Genomic DNA, 8,618 nt, shown 5'->3' on the forward strand with positions numbered 1-8,618 from the left:
GAACCGTACGAGAATCGGGTGAAATCGGAGAAAATGATGAATTATGAAATGAATTGTATAGCATTGTCAAACCTATTAAAAGTCAACTACGGATTTAGTTGTATGAATAATAACACAAACAAGTATATAGCCATCCATTAACAACATTTACATTTGGAATTAAACTGTAAAGTAAAGTATGATTATCGTTGGATAATATATTATAAATCCAGATTATAGAATTGAGGCGTAAATATTTCCAACAATGAACTTGTTCTTAAAGATATTTTCCTGTTACCGGAAATGTTGTCTACTAGATCGCTTCGCTAGCGTACCATCGAGGTCGTGCCCAGATGGATCTCGAATACACAGTAATTTCAGCGTAAAAAACTGGCGATTTTAAATGTACGTACGTCAGGACTATAATACATTGTCGTTTACAGAAACGAATAAATAGACACGATGATTTATACAAAGAGAAACCAAATTTTTGATTTTTAGACTCATTTTAAAGAAACCCAATTTGTGTTCTGTAAACATTAAGTTTGAGGGAATGTACAACCATTTTAAAATACATTCTTTATCCATTCAGCTACGAAATATTTTGTTAATGTTTTATAGGCCTATAAATAATATACCACTAAATACAGTAAAACATTTGCGATTTAATACTTTGTTAAAACTGTCACTGTCATAGTCGATTGAAATAGTAAAGTAGCCTACATGTGAAGATACACCACTATGACGTTTATTTTTGTTGTATTTATCAATTAATACAAATGTTGAGAAGTAACTGTCAGGGCCTGTTTCTGCTACAACTGCTCAAAATACGGTATAAAAATACGGTATAAAATACGGTATTTTTTATACCGTATTCAGTACCCCGTTTCTTGGGTGGTCGTGTTAAAATTCATCCTTTTTACCCAAAATTGCCATTCATTTATTTGGTCAATAATTAAAAGTCGCAATAAAAGAAGTTTTACGCCTCACTTTTAACAGCCTAGCCCTAGTGATAGAGATGTTGTGAGAGTTTACTTGCTTTGGAGACAAGTCTATTCCGTACTCCTGCTTTATATTTTTAGAAATGTCTTTATAAATGTGGTTGTCCCTTTTATTACCTTTTAGTTGGCCGGACATTTTAGCTTCCCCTCTCCGCACATATTTATATTGTAAATATAGCAGAAACAGGGCCTCATTAATATAGTTTATTTGTATATATTATGTGTTTATAAGCTAACAGTGGGGCCTCCCACACTCACAGTAATAAAGTTTATCTGTATATACAGTATGTTTATATTATATAACAGTATCAACACTCACAGTAAGAAATTTGCGATTCAAATGGCGATCAAAAGTACAGTGGTTAATAGGTATACAGTATTGTATAGTAGTATTGCAATACTATATCTTAAGGCATTGTGCCCATACATTTACCTACTTCCTCCATGTTAAACCTACATGGTTAAACCAAATAATGTGTTCCATTCATCGCAAATCAATAAATTTGTATAAACGTATATTAAATCAATCAAAATAGTATTTTTTAAAGAAAATCGGCTGTCTTCAACCTTGTGATGCTGTACTTGAGCTCTTCAGGTGGTTAAAATCAGTACCGAAAGTACGAACCAACTTTATATACCATCGAGTAAACATTCTAGAAATTACGCGCGATTTACCGATTTTTGCCCTTACGTAAATTTATATTTAGATTAACAATGTCCTCCAGTGTACTACCATTACAGTAACTCTTCCCTGGTACTACAATGGGTACTGACATTATTGACGCATTCTCGAGGGTAATCCATTATTTAACATTCGCTCAAAAAAGATAGGTAGGCCTATCTGAAGCAAGATGCAAGAAGACATATTACATTCTGTCTTTAATGCATTACACTCATTGTCTCGTACTCCAGATAGGATATCATATAATATTGTTTTAATGTTGTATTTAGTACGTTTAAATATTGGTGTCGAGTTGTATTCTATGTTATACCATTGCTCACATACAGGTGTCGAGTTGTATTCTATGTTATACCATTGCTCACATACAGGTTTCGAGTTGTATTTTATGTTATACCATTGCTCACATACAGGTGTCGAGTTGTATTCTATGTTATACCATTACTCACATACAGGTGTCGAGTTGTATTCTATGTCATACCATTGCTAACATACAGGTGTCGAGTTGTATTTTATGTCATACCATTGCTCACATACAGGTGTCGAGTTGTATTCTATGTCATACCATTGCTCACATACAGGTGTCGAGTTGTATTTTATGTCATACCATTGCTCACATACAGGTGTCGAGTTGTATTTTATGTCATACCATTGCTCACATACAGGTGTCGAGTTGTATTCTATGTCATACCATTGCTCACATACAGGTGTCGAGTTGTATTCTATGTTATACCATTGCTCACATACAGGTGTCGAGTTGTATTCTATGTTATACCATTGCTCACATACAGGTGTCAAGTTGTATTTTATGTCATACCATTGCTCACATACAGGTGTCGAGTTGTATTCTATGTCATACCATTGCTCACATACAGGTGTCGAGTTGTATTCTATGTCATACCATTGTTCACATACAGGTGTCAAGTTGTATTCTATGTCATACCATTGCTCACATACAGGTGTCGAGTTGTATTCTATGTCATACCATTGCTCACATACAGGTGTCGAGTTGTATTCTATGTCATACCATTGCTCACATACAGGTGTCGAGTTGTATTCTATGTCATACCATTGTTCACATACAGGTTTCGAGTTGTATTTTATGTCATACCATTGCTCACATACAGGTGTCAAGTTGTATTCTATGTCATACCATTGCTCACATACAGGTGTCGAGTTGTATTCTATGTCATACCATTGTTCACATACAGGTGTGGAGTTGTATTCTATGTCATACCATTGTTCACATACAGGTGTGGAGTTGTATTCTATGTTATACCATTGCTCACATACAGGTGTGGAGTTGTATTCTATGTTATACCATTGCTCACATACAGGTGTCAAGTTGTATTTTATGTCATACCATTGCTCACATACAGGTGTCGAGTTGTATTCTATGTCATACCATTGTTCACATACAGGTGTCGAGTTGTATTCTATGTTATACCATTGCTCACATACAGGTGTCGAGTTGTATTTTATGTTATACCATTGCTCACATACAGGTGTCAAGTTGTATTCTATGTTATACCATTGCTCACATACAGGTGTCGAGTTGTATTCTATGTCATACAATTGCTCACATACAGGTGTCGAGTTGTATTCTATGTCATACAATTGCTCACATATAGGTGTGGAGTTGTATTCTATGTTATACCATTGCTCACATACAGGTGTCGAGTTGTATTTTATGTTATACCATTGCTCACATACAGGTGTCGAGTTATATTCTATGTTATACCATTGTTCACATACAGGTGTCAAGTTGTATTTTATGTCATACCATTGCTCACATACAGGTGTAAAGTTGTATTCTATGTCATACCATTGCTCACATACAGGTGTCGAGTTGTATTCTATGTCATACCATTGCTCACATACAGGTGTCGAGTTGTAATTTATGTCATACCATTGCTCACATACAGGTGTCGAGTTGTATTCTATGTCATACCATTGTTCACATACAGGTGTGGAGTTGTATTCTATGTTATACCATTGCTCACATCCAGGTGTCGAGTTGTATTCTATGTTATACCATTGCTCACATACAGGTGTCGAGTTGTATTCTATGTTATACCATTGCTCACATACAGGTGTCGAGTTGTATTCTATGTTATACCATTGCTCACATACAAGTTTCGAGTTGTATTCTATGTCATACCATTGTTCACATACAGGTGTCGAGTTGTAATTTATGTCATACAATTGCTCACATACAGGTGTCGAGTTGTATTCTATGTTATACCATTGCTCATATACAGGTGTCGAGTTGTATTTTATGTTATACCATTGTTCACATACAGGTGTCGAGTTGTATTCTATGTTATACCATTGCTCACATACAGGTGTCGAGTTGTATTTTATGTTATACCATTGCTCACATACAGGTGTCGAGTTGTATTCTATGTTATACCATTGCTCACATACAGGTGTCGAGTTGTATTCTATGTTATACCATTGCTCATATACAGGTGTCGAGTTGTATTCTATGTCATACCATTGTTCACATACAGGTGTCAAGTTGTATTTTATGTCATACCATTGCTCACATACAGGTGTAGAGTTGTATTCTATGTCATACCATTGCTCACATACAGGTGTTGAGTTGTATTCTATGTCATACCATTGCTCACATACAGGTGTCGAGTTGTATTCTATGTTATACCATTGTTCACATACAGGTGTCGAGTTGTATTCTATGTCATACCATTGTTCACATACAGGTGTCGAGTTGTATTTTGTGTCATACCATTGCTCACATACAGGTGTCCAGTTGTATTCTATGTTATACTATTGTTCACAAACAGGTGTCAAGTTGTATTTTATGTCATACCATTGCTCACATACAGGTGTCGAGTTGTATTCTATGTTATACCATTGCTCACATACAGGTGTCGAGTTGTATTCTATGTTATACCATTGCTCACATACAGGTGTCGAGTTGTATTCTATGTTATACCATTGCTCACATATAGGTGTGGAGTTGTATTCTATGTTATACCATTGCTCACATACAGGTGTGGAGTTGTATTCTATGTTATATCATTGCTCACATACAGGTGTCGAGTTGTATTCTATGTTATACCATTGCTCACATACAGGTGTCGAGTTGTATTCTATGTTATACCATTGCTCACATACAGGTGTCAAGTTGTATTCTATGTCGTACATGCAATTGTAATTTACTAACACTTGTTCATGTTATAGCGATTCAAGATTCCAGAAATTGTTCAACTTAAAATGGAATTTCATTTTGCTTGGTTTAATAAAAGACAATAAAACTACAAAAGAAAATTACATCAGATAGCGAAAACTCTATATAGATCAAAGTTAAAATACTATTAATAGGCCAATGTCAAAACACTGGTAAAGATATTTGTAGATTGCAAAAACACCATAAGCAAATGTGAAATACTGTTAAACGATTAAAAATAGTTGACATTTAAAAAAAAATAAAAATTTTCAGTATAAATTTATCGTCGAACTATCTATATATTAATGTTAAAGAGTCGCTATCCAATCGTGTTTAATACTCGTGGCGCTATAATATCTTTGGTCGTGTCCTAGCCGAAACATCACGCATGTCATCTATTTGAAGGTAATATTTGCATGATAATGAGGGGTTTCACCCAACATGTTACCGACGTTTTATTGATAAAAAAACGAATTGTTTCTGCTGTAAAAAGATGTGAAAGTAAAACATTTATGCCGACACCTAGGCTTAGTGCTAGTAGTAGTAGTGAAAATAATAACGATGAAGGCATGTATCCAACCATGGTGCAAGTAACAAAAACGAAAAAACCACGATGATCATCGGCACTGCCAGCTAAATTGTTTATTAATTAAGAAGGAGGAGCTTAATACTTTTAACTTAAAAGTTCTTAGCATTGTAGGCCTTCTTTGATGTTAATTAACCAATTAATTAGTATTTCCTGTCACCCATTGGTGTTTGTTGTTTTTGTATAATTCGATATCTTGATCTTGAAAATGGTTCCATGATGGTTCCGAAACGTTGTCGATCTTCTTGTTTTTTGTCATTAAATTTCATTGTAAAGTTATATAGTAAGCGTCTATTAATTTGTTAGTTATAATATTGCAATTTTAATTTTCTTTTTTAGATTGAATAAATCAATGAAATCGGTGTATGAATCATCTTATACAGTTTTCAAGCAAACAGTCATTCAGGAGCGCCTCATACAAAATAAAGAAATGTTAAGGATGCCGGAATTGGTACAATTGTTTATAAAGATTGCTGAACATCATGAAGGTATTTAAACAATAAATTACAGGTACATGTACAAAAGTAATACATACTCTGAATAAAACATAATAAAAACAAACACATATTTTAATGAACATTCTACTTTTATTCAAATAATTCTGTCCTAGTTTGCTAATATTATTTTTATTATTATGTTGATGTCCATGAAAATTAATATTAACACCAATAAATTCCTATTTTAGAGCTGATAACCTTAAAAAACGATTGAGAAAGACTTTCCGCAGTTGTGCTTCCAAAAGTCTTATCGTAAAACCCAAGGTGAAATGGTAATTACAGAAGAAGAACTTTCAACTGTAAATGTATTAGATCTTATGAGGTCATCTGATGAGGAGTTTTGAACTGGTGATAGCTCTGATGATCCAATGGGAACTGAAAACACCATTCAAGCGATGCATCTTGATGTAAGTCTGGAGAAAGTTAGAACTGTTTTCAATGCAGGTACAATTGTACACAATGCAATAAAATGAGTTGTAGGCCTACAACATCTCAAGATATAAATCTGAATGAAGCGATAGAGGTGATTCCATTCCACTTTTACAATTTAATAGCATGGTGCATTGGCGCTACAGTTGAACCAAACACAGTAAATTATGTTGATGTAAGCCCTGAGAACCATGTTAAAATTGTATCAATTTGCCAGGACATTGTTAACTTAACATCGAAAAGAAAAAAAACAAACTTCATAGTCTTTTGGATAATAGGTAAATTATACAGTAGTATAAGAAACAGGACAAAGAGAGTGTATGTAAATTGTAATGTAAATAAAGTAACGTCCGTGTTGAGTTACATTGTATTATATGTTGCAATATTTAAAAAGATCAATTAACTGTAATAATAATAAAGCAGTTAAAATTAACTGTAATAGGTCTAATAATAAAGCAGTTGCTTTTCCTCGTATACCCGTATAGACTGTCGCCAAGCAGCCCGTATCCATGAAAACTTAATACCTGTACAGTAAAAGTTCTGTAGCAAAATTGTAATTGAGGGCGTCATCAAATTGTATGGAAAAGCCAATGCAAACAACATGTAAAAATAACAATAGTGTTGTCCTAAAAGATGGTTTCTACTATACTGTATTCCTTCTTATACGCACAATATCCTCCCGTTATCACCTTCTCTCTTTTCATACCATAGCCGATCGACCATTAACTCAATTTTACGGGAAACGCTCATTTATGCGGGCGGTAGTCTTGGAATAGTCTACCTGTGGAAATAAAACATTCTAACACAACCACCCTTATTTCAACAGCTTTTAAAAACTCATCTTTTCAACAAATATGTTTACCCTCGATAAAGCATTTTCAATCAGTTGAGATCCTTATATATCTTGTGGTTTGTCACTTTCATTGTTTTTTAATTCCTCTTTTTATTTTATTTATTTCATGGATTATTCTGTTTTGAATTCTGTTGTAGAATATAATATTAACTACATTTAATAAAAATATAGTAAATACGTCATTATTGAGAGGCTGTAGCTAATTAGACTACGAAAATCCATCGAGATCAATGGCCATTTTTGAAATGTAGAGAAGTCTTATGCGTTGCTGATGTCAAAGTTCAATAATCCAAGAACAAACAAATTAAAATAGTTACTCAATTATTTAGTGAAGCATCCATTCAGTGAATTTAGTGACTGCGGAAGATTCTAAATCTCTTCCGCCAGAACGCCTCTTTAGTTTGCGCATGCGCATTTAATTCCTATAAGTAAACTATCTTAAACGTTGAGGGCACTTTTGGAACGTGGTTCCTCCAAGGTCACTGTTTTTTTTTTCTCAATTATGCATTTAAATAGTTAATTAATATTCATTCAGTACTACCGGTAATCTATAGTTTGGCCTAACATTATTAAAAATTCACATTTTTATGATCAAATTTTGTTCAATACAAATTTAAATTATCTCTTATATTTGTCAACAGAAATCATGCATTCACACGTTTGTATTGTTTGAGTGTTACATTACAAATTGTTTTTTTTTTTTTTTTTTTTTTTTATTCAGTATATTACACAGAGGCGCCTTACAAGATGGAACCATCTTAGCTTCAAGGCGCCTCAGATTAACAAATACAACATTTTAAAATAACTAACAGAAACATCAATTAAATCTTCCAGAATTAACAAGAAATTGTTGTACATAATAAAATAATAAAGCATTTTCACAATTCAAAAGAAGATCGGAACCAAAAATAAAAATTTCACTTAAAAATGTAAAATTAAATGTTAAAGAAAAATCCTTGGCTAAGATATCCTCAATAATTGAGTTAGCGCTTACAAGTAGAATATCTCTTTGTGTATTATAATTAGGGCAGTAACATAAGAAATGAAGCGGATTCTCAACATTAAAGCCACAAGTACAATTTGGATTGTCCCGAAGTCCATGTAAGAATAAATGCGAATTGAGACAGCTGAAACCAAGTCGGATTCTAGTGTGAATTTGGTTAATCTTCTTATCACCTGTATCATAATAAGAACGTTTTTTTGTTTCAAACAAATTGGATTTCAGTAGCAATTTTTTAAACTCAACAAGAAATGAGGAATTTTTTATTTCATTATTTAACTCATTCCAATGTGTTATAATAGATGGGACAAAAGATAAACGATATGATGTGGTCTTACAAAATGGAATTATTATATTTCGGATGTTACGCAAGTTATAAACTTCAATATTGTCAGAAAAAT

The sequence above is a fragment of the Antedon mediterranea genome, chromosome 3 (genome assembly GCF_964355755.1).
Source record: "Antedon mediterranea chromosome 3, ecAntMedi1.1, whole genome shotgun sequence".
NCBI classification, from domain to species: Eukaryota; Metazoa; Echinodermata; class Crinoidea; order Comatulida; family Antedonidae; genus Antedon; species Antedon mediterranea.